General features: G+C 50.1%; 1 protein-coding gene across 16 annotated transcripts in view; it reads right to left on the reverse strand.

The window, feature by feature from the left end:
* Positions 1–18264, reverse strand: part of BCOR (BCL6 corepressor) — a 126749-nt gene that overhangs the window by 63146 nt on the left and 45339 nt on the right. The gene's annotated exons all lie outside the window — the stretch shown is intronic.

An 18264-nucleotide genomic window follows, 5' to 3' on the forward strand; every position in this document is an offset into this window, starting at 1 on the left:
TCTCAAAAAAAAAAAAAAAATTTTGATAAACAATAAATGAAGCATTGCACACTTAATACATTTTTTTTTCCTTGAGACAAAGTCTCACTCTGTTGCCCAGGCTGGAGTTCAGTGACCGATCTCGGCTCACTGCAGCCTCCACCACCCAGGTTCAAGTAATTCTGCTGCCTCAGCCTCCTGAGTAGCTGGGATTACAGCAGTACACCACCAGGCCTGGCTAATTTTTGTATTTTTAGTAGAGACAGGGTTTCACCATGTTGGCCAGGCTGGTCTTGAACTCTCTACCTCAGGTGATCTGCCCACCTCAGCCTCCCAAAGTGCTGGGATTACAGACGTGAGCCACCATACCCGGCCACTTAATATAGTTTTGCTAACCGAATCAGAATTCTATATCATGGCCAGAGAACAAACCAGGTTCAAGAGAACAAGACAGTTGTGGGGAGGGTACTACAGGAATGGGGGTACCCGGGCTGGTGGGCAGTGGCCCTGTAGTTCTGGCAGAAGAAATTAGGAAAGTGAAGCATGAGGCTGGAGGAGCCACTGTCTTTTGGGGAGGCCCGTGGAGTATGGGACACTTGTGTACATGTCTCTCTCTGCCAGAGGAGCCAAGTAACCTGGTGTGCATGCTGGTGGGGAGACCTTGGGAATCCTATCCTTACTGAGTGCTGCAGAGTATCATCTCCAGATGAGAAAGGAACACCCTAGCCAAGAGCAAGATAAAGCCCAAACCAGAGCCTTCTTAGAATATTTCGCCTATTGCCAATGATTTGGTCCTTAGTGGCAGAAGATTGAGACTGTCCTTCTCCTTGAGAAACCAGAAGTGTAGGTTCTTGTCACAGTTGACCCTGGCCAATTGGAGTTCTCTGAATTCCATGCTGTTTGACTTCTAACAGTAGCTGTGTCACTACGCTGCTTTTGATAGCAAAGCTAGTCTTTTAACAATGAATAATTCCTTCGTGATAAAAATAGCTACTGTTTATTAAGGACCTTTGTTCATTTCAGTTACTGTATCAGGTACATTTTCAAGTTATCTCACTCACACTCCAAAATAACCCTATGGCTTAGGTATTACTATTCACATTTTACAGTTGAGGAAACTGAAGCTCTTAGAGCTGTCCCACCAAAACACATGGCTAAACTAGCAGAGCATATTTACAGGGATTGTACCTGACTGCAAACCTAGGCTCTTTCCCATAGGGTGTATTGTTTGTCTCTCATGCGTATGCACTGTTTCTCCAAACTATTTCTGGGACCAAATCCTACATAGCTTCTGCAATCGCATCCTTCTGGGTTCATCCTGGCAACTCACCAAGTGCAGTAAGTATCATAAAAGGAGTTTCTTTCTTTCTGGGATCAGCAGGCCTCAGTTCATCTGCTGTGTTCACCATGGAAACCTAAGAACTGATCATCTGAATGAAGAGTTGCCTTCCTTCCAGGTAAGCCTTGAAAAAGTGTGGGGCTGGCCCAGGCTCAGTGGCTCACACCTGTAATCCCAGCACTTTGGGAGGTGGAAGTGGGTGGATCCTTTGAGGTCAGGTGGAAGTGGGTGGATCCTTTGAGGTCAGAAGTTCTGAGACCAGCCTGGCCAACATGGCAAAACCTCGTCTCTACTAAAAATACAAAAATTAGCTGGGCGTGGTGGCGCACGCCTGTGATCCCAGCTATTCAGGAGGCTGAGGTGTAAGAATCGCTTGAACCCAGGAGGCAGAGACTATAGTGAGCCAAGATCGCACCACTGCACTCCAGCCTGGGAGCAAGACTCTGTCTCAAAAGAAAAAAAAAAAAAAAATGTGAGGCCAAGAAGTTCAAGGGAAGGACTTCCTCCGCAGACAAATAGATTCTGTTTGAAAAATAAATACCTGAACTTATGGCTGAATGGCAAGATTATAAGCTACCTTGCCCTTTCATATTCCTGGGTGACATTTTCCCCCGTTTTCAGCTTCCATAAAGAGTATTTTTGCCCTTACCATGGGGAAAGGTAGTTCACGAAGAGAGAACTCGGGAAGAACTCATCACACAGCTCTTCTGAAGCAGAAGAGCTCTCGGGATTTGAGGATAAGAGAGTCACTAACTTTCTTCAGCTCCTAGAAGAGCAATAGCTAGAATTTATTAAGGGCTTTCTATCTGCCAGACACAGTTCTAAACACTTTATACACATTAATAATCTCATGTCATATAGAAAACTGTCCTATAAAAAAGGTACTATTATTACCCCCATTTCACAGATGGGGAAACTGAGGCTTAGAGGATAATTAATTTGCCTGCTTGTCTGGATGCTCACTGCTCAGTCCCAAAGCCCAGACTTTATTCATGCCATCATGATAATAGCCCTTGCCATCTCGGTGCAATGCTGGCTACTAAATTTCAGACTTTCCAGGCACCTGTGGTCAGCTTCATTACTCTGCCAATTGCAGAGGCTCATGCTAATTGGGTGCTTTATTTGGATCTGAAGGCAGTGGCCTTCACTGCATCCTGGCATGCAAATAATGTCCCCTGAGGACACTATGGGCAATGAATTTGTCTCTCTGCAGGTCCCTGAGAGAGGCCTTTTCTGTAGCTTTCTAAGCAAAAGCTATGGAGGACCAACAGACAGAAGGTGGTCATCTCTAACTTGTCCTCTGACAAAGCATGCTGGATTCCCCTGGTGGTTCCATGCCAGTGGCTGCACCAGGACCCCTACTTGCTGGCACAGGGAACAGGCATGAGCCATGGAGGAGAGATCAGTCTCCAAGATAATTTAGGTTCAGTCTTTCTTCAAACCACCCATGGTCCTCTGCTCTAGTTCTGACGCCGATGATTAATGTGCCTCATATTTGAGTATTTCCTCTCTTTGGTTTCTTCCTTGCTTTGGGGTTTATTTTCCAGCTGCTGCCAGAGTTTCTCCTCAGAAGAGAGTAAATACTCACAGACTGGAGCACTGCCCTTGGTGTTGCCCTGAAAGCGTCCCAGGTGGCAGATCACAATGGGCCGTTCCTGGAGTAGGTGGTGTTACTATTTAGAGTTCAGTGCGAACCCACCACCTCCACCAATCGAGACCTAATCCTTTAATTATTCTGAAAATACCAAAAATAAAGATTGCAGGGAAGGCAATTAATAGGATCATAGGGTCTATTCCTCATTTGTAATTACATATTATTATTTTTCTCCCTACTTTGTTCCAATAATGATTTAAGGCTGCTTCCAAAGATACACAAAACCCAGCAAAGATAAATAGAAGTGGAACATGAATTATAATGTCATGCCTGCTCACAACATCTCTGCCCCATTCCACAAAATAGAACTGAATTCATAATGCCTTTCAAAAATGAGGTAATTCAGCTCTTTTGGTGGCAACACTGGGCTCTTTGTAAAGTGACAGGGTGGTACATGGTCATGGAAAAATCACGGAGGGGACACGCGATCCCCTTTCTAATGCTGGCTCCCTTGGTGCGTGACCTTGGGCAAGTTGCTCACCCTCTCTGGACTTCAGCTTCTGAAATTCTCAACTGTCTCTGCCAATCCCTGAGGCCTCCTCCTCTCTCTGAAGTCCAAGTGCACCATCATGGAGGCAGAAGCCAGCACTACTGCCCTCTGGCATGGGGCTTCCTAGAACTACTATTTGAGAGATGGGTTCCCAGGAAGTGCACTATGTTCACAGTCTTGCTTAGTCTCTCTTTCTCTGTCTCTCTTCCCCCTCCTCTTCTCTCTCTCTCTCTCTCTCTCTTTTTTCTTTGAGATGGTTCAAGCGATTCTCTGGCCTCAACCTCCCGAGACGCTGGGATTACAGGTGCCTGTCACCATGCCCAGCTAATTATATTTTTAGTAGAGACAGGGTTTCACTATGTTTGGCCAGGCTGTTCTCAAACTCCTGACCTCGCGGTCCCAAAGTGCTGAGATTACAGGCATGAGCCACTGCGCCCAGCCCTCTCTTCTCTCTCTCTAACACACACAGGCACAGAGAAATCTTTCTGGATGGCTGAGACAATATAGCTTAAATTGTCTCTTCCCCTTAGGCAAGGACACCCCTTTCAGGAAAGTGACTTTTAGGGTAGCATTGAGGGGATCTTTTCAGGAGGCAGGAGTCACAACCCTTCTGACCTTTCTGTCCCCTCTTCAGATGTGAGCTTCCACTGTCTTTTCTTGCAGTTCAAGGCATTCTTTTTTTTTTTTTTTTTTTTTTTTTGAGACAAAGTTTTGCTCTTATTGCCCAGCCTGGAGTGCGGTGGCGCAATCTCGGCTCACTGCAACCTCTGCCTCCTGGGTTCAAGCGATTCTCTTGCCTCAGCCTCCAGAGTAGCTGGGATTACAGGCACACGCCACCACACCCGGTTTTTTTTTTTTTTTTTTTTTTTTTTTGTATTTTTAGTAGAGATGGGGTTTCACTATGTTGGCCAGGCTGGTCTCAAACTCCTGACCTCAGGTGATCTGCCCGTCTCGGCCTCCCAGAGTGCTGGGATTACAGGCATGAGCCACCTCGCACAGACCAAGATATTCTTACAACCTGGCTGACTCTAGATCCAGTCTTATCTCCCCTTCACCCACTCTTAACCACATCTTCCACTTTTGTATCCGGTCAGCATCTAACACAATGCTTAACATGTCATTTGCTTAAAACACCAATGTTGTCCTCTGCCCCACACAAAGTCTCCACTAACCCCCTAGTGCCTCTACTGCCACAGGCTAGAGGGGCCTCGGGAGGCTGGGCCCTGATCTTTCACCTCAGGTGGGAGGCTGTTTGGAAGACTCTGTTTTTGTTGTTGTTGAGATGGAGTCTCACTGCCGCCCAGGCTGGAGTGCAGTGGCTCGATCTCAGTTCACTGCACCCTCTGCCTCCCAGGTTCAAGCCATTCTCCTTCCTCAGCCTCCTGAGTAGCTAGGACTACAGGCATGTGCCACCACATCCAGCTAATTTTTGTATTTTTAATATAGACAGGGTTTTGCCATGTTGGCCGGGCTGGTCTGGACTCCTGAGCTCAAGCGATCTGCCAGCTTCGGCCTCCCAAAGTGCTGAGATTACAAGTGTGAGCCACCATGCCCGGCCTAAGACTCTGTTTTTTAAGATACAAGCACATACAACAGCTCCCAAATGAAAAGAAGCGCATATTCAAGAGAATATTCGCAATAGGATTCCATTTACATCAAGTTTGGTGAGTTTGCTTTTTTTTTTTTTGGTGTGTGTCGGGGGACAGGGCCTCTGTCATCTAAGCTAGAGTGCATTGGCACTTGGCCTACATCGAGTTTTAAAGTGGACAAAGGTTTTAATCTGAGGTGTTAGAAGTAAGGATGGGCCAGGTGTGGTGGTTCACTCCTGTAATGCCAGCACTTTGGGAGGTGGAGGTGGAGGTGGGTGGATCGCTTGAGGCCAGGAGTTCAAGCCCTGCCTGGGCAACATGGTGAAACCCCATCTCTAGACAAACTACAAAAATTAGCTGGGTGTGGTGGGCGTGCTGTAGTCCCAGCTATTCAGGAGACTGAGGGAGGATCTCTTAAGCCCAGGAGGTTGAGGCTGCAGTGAGCTGTGATTGCACCATTGCACTGCAGCCTAGGTGACAGAGTGAGACTCCTTGGGGGCTGGAAACACTGCAGGTGGATCCGGAAGCTGGTTGCATGGGTGTGCTCTGCTTGTTAAAATTCATCAAGCTGTACTCTTAGGATTTGTACACTTATCTGTGTGCTGTACTTCCATAAAATAAAAAATATAAACAAACAAACAAAAGTAAACCGGAGAGGAATCAGTCTTAAAACTGCATGTACACTCTGGGCAGATGACCTTATATCAGGAGTGTGGGGGTGCTCTGAGCTGAGTGGGGGGGTCAGGAGGAGGGCAGTGTGCTGTTTCTAGAGACAGCAAAGAAGCAAATTCTATTAATAAAATCACATGAATAGAAGCAAACTTTCTGCTCCACAGTTGGGAGGAAGGGGGGTGAGAGTGAGGCGCCAGGCGGATGTGCCTGGTTGGCATGGAGGCTTGGCAGCACTTCATCACGGCAGCCCTAGGCATGGCCCAAGCTTCCAGAGTGAAAGCATGGAGTGGGCAGGAGTAACGAGTGGGCTAGGCCCCCACCCTGTCTTCCTCACCTTCTCTGCAGGAACTTCCACTCCAGCCTAAACTGGATTTTTCACTATGCTCAGAACAGACAGCCTTTTCCCGTTGCAGCCCATGCATATCCTTCTGCAGGAATGCCCCTTCTCCTTTCCTCCCCTTCACACTGCTTCTTCTCAAGGCCGGGCGCGGTGGCTCACGCCTGTAATCCCAGCACTTTGGGAGGCTGAGGCAGGCGGATCACGAGATCAGCAGTTCAAGACCAGCCTGACCAACATGGTGAAATCCTATCTCTACTAAAAATACAAAAATTAGTCGGGCATGGTGGCTTGTGCCTGCAACCCCTGCTATTCAGGAGGCTAGGGCAGGAGAATCGCTTGAACCTGGGAGGCGGAGGTTACAGTGAGCAGTCAGCTGAGATTGCTTCACTGCACTCCAGCTTGGGCGACAGAGTGAGACTCCATCTCAAAAAAACGAAAAATCCAAAACAGAAACACAAGTTTCTTCTCCCTGGTACCCGCCAACCACCTGGTTATACATTCCAGAAACTTGAGAATCACCCTTGACCTGTTCAATCGTCGCACTCCCCTAACCTGACCCTTTACCAAATTCATTCTTTTCTCTGTGCAGTTTTAGGAGTTCATCCATTTCCCCCACACCCAGCACCCTGCACCACCTAGCACAACTTCTCACCTCCGCCATGGCAATGACCCTCCTCTGCTTCTGCCACTCTGCAGTCCATGGCCTTCACGGCATCCATCAGCCACAACCACACCCACACCCACAAGTATCCACTGCTGCTGGGTGCCAGGTACTGCTCCAGGCTCTCGGCACACCCAGGAAACAAAACAAATACCTGTCCTCAGGGATATTTGTATTCCAGGAGAGAGATGCGCAGTAAGCAATGAAGGTAAGAGGTCACAGAATTACCTTGGATGGTGGACAGTGATGTATGCTGCAGAAAGAATGGTGGAAGCAGGAAAGAAGCATCTGGAAGGCAGGGTGTGGAGAGAAGGATTTGCAGGATTAGGGGTGCTCAGGGGAGGTCTCCTTTGGAAAATGAGATGTGAGCAAAGACTCACAGAACCAAGGGAGTAAGCCAAGATTTCTGGGGTGAGAGTACTGTAGATAGAGACACAGCCCATGCAAAGGCCCTGTGGTAGGAGACTGCCTGCTGTGTTTAAGGAAAAACCAGGATTCTAGGGTGGCCAAATTGCAAAGGAGGAAGAGTGTAAGCAGGGGCTGATCCTGTAGCCAGAGCTAGGATGCTCCAGTGGCTTTCACTATTGAGATAAAGATAAAAGCCCTCAGCCAGCCCACTGGGCCCCACCCCTTAGACCTTGGCTCTGGCCTTCTCAGTTTCCAGCCCCTTTCCACATCCAGGCATTGCCCAGGGGCTGGCTTAGATTTGCGATCCCTCCACCCCCTTCACTTAGTCATTCACAACTTTGTTCAGACAGCACTTCCTCCAAGATGCCTTCCCCAAACGGTTATCCAGACCAGTTTAGTCGCTCAGCCTCACCCTCTCAAACCACCCTGCCTTTCCCCTGCACCACAGGCCTCCCCCGTGCTCAGACATCTAGGGCTATAATTACTTCATTTGGTTTATCGAGAACTTGGCAGTTGTTTACTCTGTGCCAAGCACTGTCCTGGGTGCCAGGGCACCGTGGAGAACAGGACTGACAAGGTCGGTATCCTATGGGAGATAGACCATAAACAGAGCAAATAAGGTAACTTCAGATGATGACGTGAGCCACACAGAAGATGAAACAGCGGTGTGGCTGAGAGTAGAGGGAGGGAAGGCAGCGTTAGCCAGGATGGCCTGGGAGGCCTCTTTGAAAAATTGCCTTGGAGCTGAAAAGGAGCCAGCTGCATGAGTGTGGGGGAAAGAGAGTTCCAGGCAGCCAAATGGCAAGTGCACAGGCCCTGAAGGAGGACTGACCTTGGTCAATCTGAGGAAGAGGACAGCGAACGGCTGGAGCAGAATGGGCTGTCTCTCCAGCTGGAAACAACTCCAGATCCTCTCTGGTCTCTTTGCCGCCACATCCATCCCTTGGGCTTGCTGACAGTTGAAGCTCGTGGCATTGGTTGAATGAAGGTGTCGCGATCTCAGTTCTGCCCATCCTTCAATCCTGCTCTCTCCATCAACTCCTCCCAGCCGCTTTCAGCCCTCCAAGAACACTCTCTCCTCTATACCAAAACCTCAGAGCTTTCACTCAAGATCTGGGGCTGATCCACTTAGGGCCGGGCACTCCTGGAAAAGCTATGAAAATTGTGGCCCTCGGTGTATGTGTCCACTTTCCAGGGGTGCGTGCATCAGAGTCCCAGGGGCCTCAGACACCCAAAATGTTCATGAAACAGTACTCCAAACCCCTCACTCTGTAGATGGGGAAAATGAGGGCTCGAAGGTGGAATGCGTACGCTGGGCCTGCCTGGCATTCTGTCCAGCTGCCAACAGCCAGGCCACAAGAATTACCTGATCTTGCTATGAGAAGCCAGCCTGGGGTCCCTTGTTGGCACTTGGTGTCTCAGAGACTGTTCCCTTCTGCATAGTTGTCCTTGCTTTGGTTTTTTTTTTTGAGACAGACTCTTGCTCTGTTGCCCAGGCTGGAGAGCAGTGGCGCCATCTCGGCTCACTGCAGCCTCCACCTTCTGTATTCAAGCGCTTCTCCTACCTCAGCCTCCTGAGTAGCTGGGACTACAGGTACGCACCTCCATACCTGGATGATTTTTGTATTATTGGTAGAAACGGGGTTTCACCATATTGGCCAGCCTGGTTTTGAACTCCTGACCTCGTGATCAGCCCACCTCAGCCTCCCAAAGTGCTGGATTACAGCCCTGAGCCACTGTACCCAGCCGCTTTGATCTCTTAATGCACAGTAAGTACCTTGAGGTAGGTCATTGTCTTCCCTTCTCAGATTATTCCTTGAGGGCACGATCGGGTGGTTGGTTTTCTTTAATGTTTGCTCCTTACTTTGTGCCTGCGCAGTTCCAGTTGAGGGACTCCACAAGCACCAGCTGCCCAGTCGGCTCCTTCCTCCCATGCCCGAAGGACCATGGAAGCCGCCACTCGGGGCGTTAACTGGCTTGTGGTCGGGACTGTGGCTGGATATTTTTAGCAGCCTTCGGTCACCCATCCTGAAAATTTTAACTCCCAGGTCACTGGGGCTTAGATCTCTCACCGCTAGGAGAGAGATGTTTTCTACAGTATTTCCAGGCAGTCAACTAGCACAGAGCCAAGTGGAGTATGCTATGGCAAAGGCTTAAGCTTTGGGGCAAGGCCGAGCGTCACTCTTGCTACCCACCACTGCCCCAGGCCTGGCTGACAAGCCAGACAGTTTGGAACTGCTTGGCACGATGGAAGCTTTTGGCTATGGCAGAGCCGTTATCACCTCTGACCTAGTTCCTGGTCCCTGGGGCAGCTCAGAGGCCTGAGAGTCTCAGGCACTTATTGACCTTACTGTGGAGATGTCCACTGCTGGTCAGATGGCAGCTTACAAACAGGGCCATGGGGATTTAGAGAGCTGTGTTTGGACGATTTCCTCAACCCCCTAGGTGAGTTCCTCTTCTAAATGCAACTGCTTCTCTCACTTTCAAGGAGATATCATATTTGGCTTGCCATCAAGCTCTGTGTGCAGTGGCAAGGAGTGAGGACAAGGCTTGAGAAGGGGTCTCAGGGACGCTCCAACAGCGCACTGTGGAGGGAAGTGTGGTGTAGAGTCAGTAGGGGTGCAGCAGTCAGTTAAGCACCTTTTTTAAAAACAAAACAAAACAGAATTTCACTCTTGTCACCTGGGCTTGACTGTATGGCGTGGCCTTGGCTCACTGCAACCTCTGCCTCCCATGTTCAAGCAATTCTGCCTCAGCCTCCTGCGTAGCTGGGATTACAGCCAATGCACCACCACACCCAGCTAATTTTGTATTTTCAGTAGACGGGGTTTCACCACATTGGCCAGGCTGGTCTTGAACTCCTAACCTCAGGTGATCTACCCGTTTTAGCCTCCCAAAGTGCTGGAATTACAGGCGTGAGCCACAGCACCCAGCCTTTTTTTTTGAGATGGAATCTCACTCTGTTACCCAGGCTGGAGTGCAGTGACACAATCTTGGTTCACTGCAACCTCCACCTCCTGGGTTCAAGCGATTCTCCTGCATCAGCCTTCTAAGTAGCTGGGATTACAGGCGTGCACCACCATGCCCGGCTAATTTTTGTATTTTTAGTAGAAATGAGGTTTCACTATGTTGGTCAGGCTAGTCTGGAACTCCTGATCTCAAGTGATCTGCCTACCTTGGCCTCCAAAAGTGCTGGAATTATGGGCATGACCACCACACCCGGACTAAGCATACTTTTTGGATGAAGATTTCTGCATATTCACCATCAATTCCTGCTGGTGTTCAGAGATAGAACTGAAGTTGGACTGCCCTGAAGAACCACAGCTCTGGCAACCAGTGTCAGCTTTGTGAGCCTTTCCCGTTCCAGTGTCACCAAGGGTACCTCCCTCAGCAGTACTGCATGCACAGCAGAGCTGCAAACAACATGGCATTTCTTCTCTCCCAACTCCACGCCATTTTTTTCTTGTTTTCTTCCACACTTTCTGATTTCTCTTGGGGTGGCTACATCTGCAGCTGCGTCTTTCCTGCATTTTTCTGGCTCTGGAAGTGCAAGAGCACAGACTGGGAGGAGACGTGGGCTGGGGGAAGAGAAGCTTTCCTGGTGTGTGTGTGTACGTGTGTGCACTCATGTGTGTAAGAGGGTTCAGAGGAAGCAGAAATGTTTCCTCTCTCCTAGCACTACCATTCTACCAATCCATAGCAAGCAAAACTCAGGCTCAACGTTCAAAGCACATGCTCTTAAGAATGCCACATGGTGAAAAAGGGCTGCCACGTAATGAATTCTGGGAAAGGGCCAGGGCCCTTGGGAAGGAAAGAATGAGCACCAGAGAAGTTACTGTAGGAGACACCTTCAGAATCTCCACTGGCCTCTCTGTAACTGGGATTTGGGAGAACGCAGGGGAATATGGTGAGCTATGGACTTAAGGGGACTGTAAAGACTTTGAACTCTTGGTCAGGCAGGGTGGCTCATGCCTATAATCCCAGAATTTTGGGAGGCTGAAACAGGAGGATCACTTGAGGCCAGGAGTTCAAGACCAGTCTGGGAAACATAGCAAGACCCCATCTCTACATACAATTTTTTTTTTGAGGAAGGGTCTCACTCTGTCACCCAGGCTGGAGTGTAGTGGCTCAATCTTGGCTGACTGCAACGTTTGCCTCCCAGGCTCAAGCAATCCTCCCAAGTGGCTGAGACTACAGTCATGCACCATGCGCAGCTAATTTTTGTATTTTTTGTACAGACAAGATTTTATCATGTTGGCTGAAGCTCCTGGGCTCAAGTGATCCGCCCACCTCGGCTTCCCAAAGCGCTGGAATTACAGGCATGAGCCATGGCACCTAGCCCTTACAATTTTTTTTTTAAAAAGGTTCTGAAATCAATTCTATTTCGGTAGCACTTTTCTTTTTTTTTTTTTTTTTTTTTTTTTTGATACGGGGGTCTCACTGTCACCCAGGCTGGAATTCAGTGGCGAGATCGTGGCTCACTGCAGACTTGACCTCCCAGCTCAAACCATCCTCCCACCTCAGCCTCCCAAGTCACTGGGACTACAGGCACACACCACCACAACCTGGCTAATTTTTTTGGTGTTTTTTTGTATTTTCTCAAATTCCTGTGTTCAAGTGATATACCCGCCTCAGCCTCCCAAAGTGCTAGGATTACAAGTGGGAGCCACTGTGCCTGGCCCACAAACACTTCAGAAACACCCCCTACATGTACGTACAGAGCTATGAAAATAAGTGAGACATAGCCTTAAGGGAGGCTGCCCTGGGAAAGACACTCTAGGCATCTTGTGGGGATCGTTGAGTCAGACAGAGGATGGAGGGGTATGCATGGCAGGGGTGAGGTGGGGTGAGGGAAGGAGGGGATAAAAGCAGATGTGGCCTGCCTGCTTGGTCCTGTTCTGGAAGGCCATCTACACAGTCTGCTCAAGGCCAGCTGAACAAGCGGGAAGAGAGGTGGCAAAGGCAGAGGAGGTGGTCCCTGCAGCCTGCTGTGTGCCAGGGATTGATGCATTAAGGGCAGCAGCTCTAATAGCTGCCTGGAGAAGGTGGCCGATTTGGGAGAAATTGACTGGGGAGTCTCGCTCTGTCACCCAGGCTGGAGTGCTATGGTGTCGCCCAGGCTGGAGTGCAATGGTGTGATCTCAGCACACTGCAACCTCCGTCTCCTGAGTTCAAGTGATTTTCCCACCTCAGCCTCCCTAGTAACTGGGACTACAGGTGCTCGTCACCACACCTGGCTAATTTTTGTATTTTTACTAGAGATGAGGTTTCATCATGTTGGCCAGGCTGGTCTCGGACTCCTGACCTCAAGTGACCCACCTGCCTCAGCCTCCCAAAGTGCTGGGATTACAGACGGGAGCCACCACGCCTGGCCCCTTTCAGTCTCTTCTAATCACTACATGTTTCCTCCCTCATGCCCAGCCAAGTGAGTGAGCCACCATGGAAATATATTGTCCAGCATCCCAGCTTCAACTCCTCCAGCTAAAGACTCAAACATTGTGAGCAAAGACAATCCATCCCTGCTGTACGTTATCTGAATTCCTGACCTACAGGAATCAAGAGACAGAATAGGTTTTTTTTTCTTTTTTGAGACAGAGTCTCACTCTGTCGCCAGGCTGGAGTGCAGTGGCGTGATCTTGGCTCACTGCAACCTCTGCCTCCAGGGTTGAAGAGATTCTCCTGCCTCAGCCTCCTGAGTAGCTGGGACTACAGGTGCACACCATCACGCCCAGCTAATTTTTGTATTTTTAGTAGAGACAGGGTTTCACCATGTTGTCCAAGATGGTCTCGATCTTTTGACCTTGTGATCTTCCCACCGCAGCCTCCCAAAGTGCTGGGATTACAGGCATGAGCCACTGCGCCCGGCCCTTAGAATGCATTGTTATTGTTGGTTTATGCCACTACATATTTGGGTGACTCGTTAGGCAACATTAGATAACTAATACGCAGGTGGGTGAGTTCCCTCAGAGCTGTCAGAGCTGAGTGTGTTGACGGAAGTTAATGCAAGCCTAGAGAGCAGATGTCTCACAGCCTCCAGGCAGACAGAAGAAGTCACTAAAGAATCATCTGGGGCCGGCAGTGGTGGCTCACATCTGTAATCCCAGCACTCGGGGAGGCCAAGGCGGGTGGATCACGTGGTAAGGAGTTCGAAACCAGCCTGGCCAACATGATGAAAGCCCGTCTCTAATAAAAATACAAAAAATTAGCCAGGCGTGGTGGCATGTGCCTATAATCCCAGCTACTCAGGAGGCTGAGGCAGGAGAATCGCTGGAACCCGGGACGCAGAGGTTGTAGTGAGCCAAGATCACGCCATTGCACTACAGCCTGCGCAACAGAGCAAAACTCTGCCTCAAACAACAACAACAACAAAAGAATCATCTGGCTGGGAGTGGTGGCTCACGCCTGTTATCCCACCACTTTGGGAGACCAAAGTGGGCAGTTGGCTTGAGCCCAGGAGTTCAAGACCAGCCGGGCTAACATGGAGAAACCCTGTCTCTACTAAAAATACAAAAATTAGCCAGGCATGGTGGCGTGTGGCTGTGGTCCCAACTACCCCGGAGGCTGAGATGGGGGGATGCTTGAGCCTGGGAATCGGAGGTTGCAGTGAGCTGAGATGGCACCACTGCACTCCAGCCTGGGTGACAGAACAAGACCCTGTCAGAGAGAGAGAGAGAGAGAGAGAGAGAGAGAGAGAGAGAGAGAGAGAGAGAGAGTGAGAGAGGAGGTTAGGACACAGACACACCGAGGGAAGACCATGTGAAGACACAAGAAGAAAGTGACCATCTTCAAGCCGAGGAGACAGATCTCAGAAGAAACCAGCTCTGCTGACACCTTGTTCTCGGACTTGCAGGCTCCAGAACAGTGAGACAATACGTTCCAGTTGTTTAAGTCACCCACTGTATGTTACCTTGTCGTGGCAGCCCCAGCAGACTAATGCAGGGTGGAATCTCCATCTCTTCCCCAAGGATCTGGGCGGGCACTGTGACTTGCTCTGACCAATAGAATGCACCAGAAGTGACACTGTGTGACTTCTGAGGCGAGGCCTTAAGAGACCTTGCTTCACCCTCTCAGGCAGTTCTGAGGCTGCCTTGTAAGGAAGCCAATCTCACATACTTGAGGATGTGAGGCCACAGGCAGAAGAGTGGCAGTTCACTGCAGCTGACAGCTGGCACCAACTGCCAGACTATTCATGAGGACATCTTGGACCTCCCCACAGCTGTTGGCTAGCTGACTGCAGCTGCATGAGTAAACCCAGGTGTAACCAGCAGAGGAACGGCCCAGGCAACTTACCCAATTGTGACAGAAGAAATTCTTGTTGCTTTAAGCCACTACGGTTTAGAGTGGTTTGTTACACAGCAATAGCAAACTGATATATTCCATTGAAACATACTCTAGAAGGGTTTCTATCCAAAAGTCTCAGAAGCAAGTCTGTTGGCTAGGCATGGTGGCTCACACCTGTGATCCCAGCACTTTGGGAGGCTGAGGCAGGATGATCCCTTGAGCCCAGGAGTTTGACACCAGCCTAGACAACACAGTGAGACCCTGTCTCTAAAACAAAAAAAAATTAAAAACTAGCCAGGGGTGGTGGCTCTCACCTGCAATCCCAGCTACTGAGGAGGGTGAGATGGGAGAATCACTTAAGCTCGGAATTTGATGCTGCAGTGAGCTATGATTATGTCACTGCAGTCCAGGCTGGGTGACAGAGCAAAACCTTGTATCTAAAAAAAAAAGTAGCAAGAATACTGGGGAAGAAGCCAGGTGCAGTGGCTCACAGCGGTAATCCCAGCATTTTGGGAGGCCGAGGCGGGCGGATCATTTGAGCTCAGGAGATTGAGACCAGCCTGGCCAATATGGCAAAATCCCATCTCTACTAAAAATAACAAAAATTAGCTGGGCATGGTGGTGCACGCCTGTAGTCCTAGCTACTTGGGAGGCTGAGGCACAAGAATTGCTTGAACCAGTGAGCCAAGATCATGCCACTGCACTCCAGCCTGGGCAACAGAGCAAGACTCCATCCAAAAAAAAAAAAAGAACAGACTCCACCCATGCAGCAGGCACCTCCTCTACCTCTCTCTGGGCCTTTTCCTCTATGACTCTGCCTCCTCTGCCCCAGCAACTCCCCATGCACCTGCCCTCCTTCCCTGACCCTCCTCATCTAAATCTTCAACAGAGGGAGAGCAGCCTGAGTAAGGGTGCACCCCACTGGGCGCAGTGGCTCACGCTTGTAATCCTAGCACTTTGGGAGGCCGAGGTGGGCAGATCACAAGGTCAGGAGTTCGAGACCAGCCTGACCAACATGGAGAAACCCCGCCTCTACTAAAAATACAAAAAAAGTAGCCAGGCATGGTGGTGCATTTCTGTAATCCCAGCTACTCTGGAGTCTGAGGCAGGAGAATAGCTTGAACCTGGGAGGCAAAGGTTGTGGTGAGCCAAGATCATGCCATTACACTCCAGCCTGGGCAAGAAGAACAAAACTCCGTCTCAAAAAAGAAGGGCGCACCCCAATTCCCTCCTCATGGCCACACTATGAGGTGGGCACTTAGTTACTCTCTTTTTACAGATGAGGAAACTGAGGCATGGAGACGTGACAGGCGGGCAGCCCGCACTATGACTTAGCCTAATGACTCAATCTGGGAGGCTTCCCCTGGCTTTCCCGATCCTCCAAGACCTGCCCTGCCAGGGATTCTGGGGTGCTGACTCGCACGTCACTCCCTCAGGCCCGTGGTGTGTGTTCATCAGTGACATCGTGAAGACGTGTGACTATTTCTAGCCCTCGGCTAGGTGTCGGGCACAGAGAAGGAGCCCCATCATGTGTCACATTGCCATGCAGCTCTGAGTCTACCCTCATCTGCTCTGAGCGAGGCAGCCGCTGCATGTGAGGCTTGGTGGTAATGAAGGGAGGGGTGCTAGTCGGGAGGTTCAGGAGCCCCAGAAGGAAAAGGAGGAGGGCCAGAGAGAGCAGGCTCCTCGGAGTGCTAAACACAGCCCCAACTGCCTTTTTCTTTTTTTTTTTTGAGACGGAGTTTCGTTCTTGTTGCCCAGACTGGAGTACAAATGGCACAATCTCGGTTTACTGCAACCTCTGCCTCACGGATTCAAGTGATTCTCCTGCCTCCGCCTCCTGAGTAGCTGGGATTACAGGCATGCACCACCATACCCGGCTAATTTTGTATTTTTAGTAGAGATGGGGTTTCTCCATGTTGCTCAGGCTGGTCTCGAACTGCCAACCTCAGGTGATCTGCTCGCCTCGGCCTCCCAAGGTGCGGAGATTACAGGCGTGAACCACCAAGCCCAGCCCCAACTGCCTTTTTCAGGAATAAAGGTGTAGGTCAGAGGGGCATACAGCCCCCTCCACAAATGCCAGCAAATTGCAGCACGCACACAATGGCTCCTCCCTGTCCTGCCTTCCCATGATACCCTATTTGGCAAATCCTACCCTCTCTGGCACCACCTGGAACCCAGCCTCCCTCTTAATGCCTCCTCATCCTGGGCCATCTATAATGCAAACCACCCTCATCTTCCCCGGGGAGCTAGCACCGGCCCCAGTGGTCTCCATGTGACCTTTCCTCAGTTCCTCCACTGTCTCCAGACCTGAGTTGAAGAAAGCAAGGTCAGAAAAGGGGCCCACTCATGACCGTGAGACAGAAGACCCACATCCACCAAAGCAGAGCTCCTTCTCTCCAGCTGCCGCTCAAGCCACCATTCCAACAGGTGAGCCTCCCAGGCTGCAAACCAGGTTGTCTGACCTGAAAACACTCAGTCCTCAGCCAGGTGTTCCATTCGGAGCCCAACGAGCTTGCGCTAAGATCAGGCACGTGGGTAAGTCTGACACGAGGATGGCAGTGAACCACAGAGACCTGGCCAACCCAACCTCCTGAGAGCTGAGCTGGTCCGAATGAGAAGACGCCCGTAGTGCCACCCTGCATTTACTATCCAACGGGACTAGAAATGACTAGAAACTGAGAAAAACGGTTCCTTCTCCCCATTCGTATGGCCAAGTAGACATGAACAACTGCAAGCGATAGGAGACCTGGCACCTGGCAACTGGCTTTACCCTGAGCTTCCAGGCCTCAAATTAGAAGGAGAAGGGAGATGGGCATGGTGGCTCATGCCTACAATCCCAGCACTTTGGGAGGCCGAGGTAGGTGAATCACAAGGCCAGATGTTTGAGACCAGACTGGCCAAGAGGAGCAGGTAAAACCCCATCTCTACTAAAACTACATAAAAAAATTAGCCAGGTGAGGTGGCAGGCGCCTGTAATCCCAGCTACTTCGGAGGCTGAAGCAGGAGAATTGCTTGAACCTGGGAGGCGGAGGTTACAGGGGGCTGAGATCACGCCACTGCACTCCAGCCTGGGAGACAGAGTGAAACTCCATCTCAAAAAAAAAAAAAAGGAGAAGGGGAACTCATGTTTGCCCAGCACCTCAGCAAGATCATCTCACTGAATCCTCATAATAAGCCCACGACATACTGTGGTGGTTTGAAACATGCCTGCTAGTTATGCGACACTCTTCTCACCAAGAGGAGTGGTCTCTGTCTCTACTCCTAGAAGTCGGGGTGGGCTTGTGACTGCTTTCAACACAACAGACGTGACACTCTGAGACTTGTAAGGCAAGGTCAGAAGAGGCCATGCAGCTTGCTCCTGGCTCTTTTGGGGCACTTACTGAGAGAAGTCAGTAAGAAGTCTACCACCATGGCAGAGCGTCACAACATAGGTGCCGCAGTCAACAGCAGCAGAGCTCCCAGCCACTAGCCAGCATCAACCGATTGCTAAAGGAGTGCACTATCTTGGATATCCTTCCGATGGCTGCAGCTCCTGTTGATGTGTGACTGTAACCAAATGAGATACTCCAAGTGAGAAGTATCTGGCTAGAGTGCAATGGCGGGATCTCAGCTCACCACAGCCTCGACCTCCTGAGCTCGAGGAATCCTGTCACCCTAATGTTTGTATTTATGTAGAGACAGGATCTCGCTATGTTGCCCAGACTGGTCTCCAACTCCTAGGCTCAACTGATCAGCCCACCTCGGCCTCCCAAAGTGCTGGGATTACAGGTGTGAGCCACCATGCCCAGTCAAAGAGCTGTTTAAGGTGGCCAAGTTCTGGAGTAATTTGTTGCATGGCACTAGTAATC

Source organism: Callithrix jacchus, chromosome X, assembly GCF_049354715.1.
Source record: "Callithrix jacchus isolate 240 chromosome X, calJac240_pri, whole genome shotgun sequence".
Classification (NCBI taxonomy): domain Eukaryota; kingdom Metazoa; phylum Chordata; class Mammalia; order Primates; family Cebidae; genus Callithrix; species Callithrix jacchus.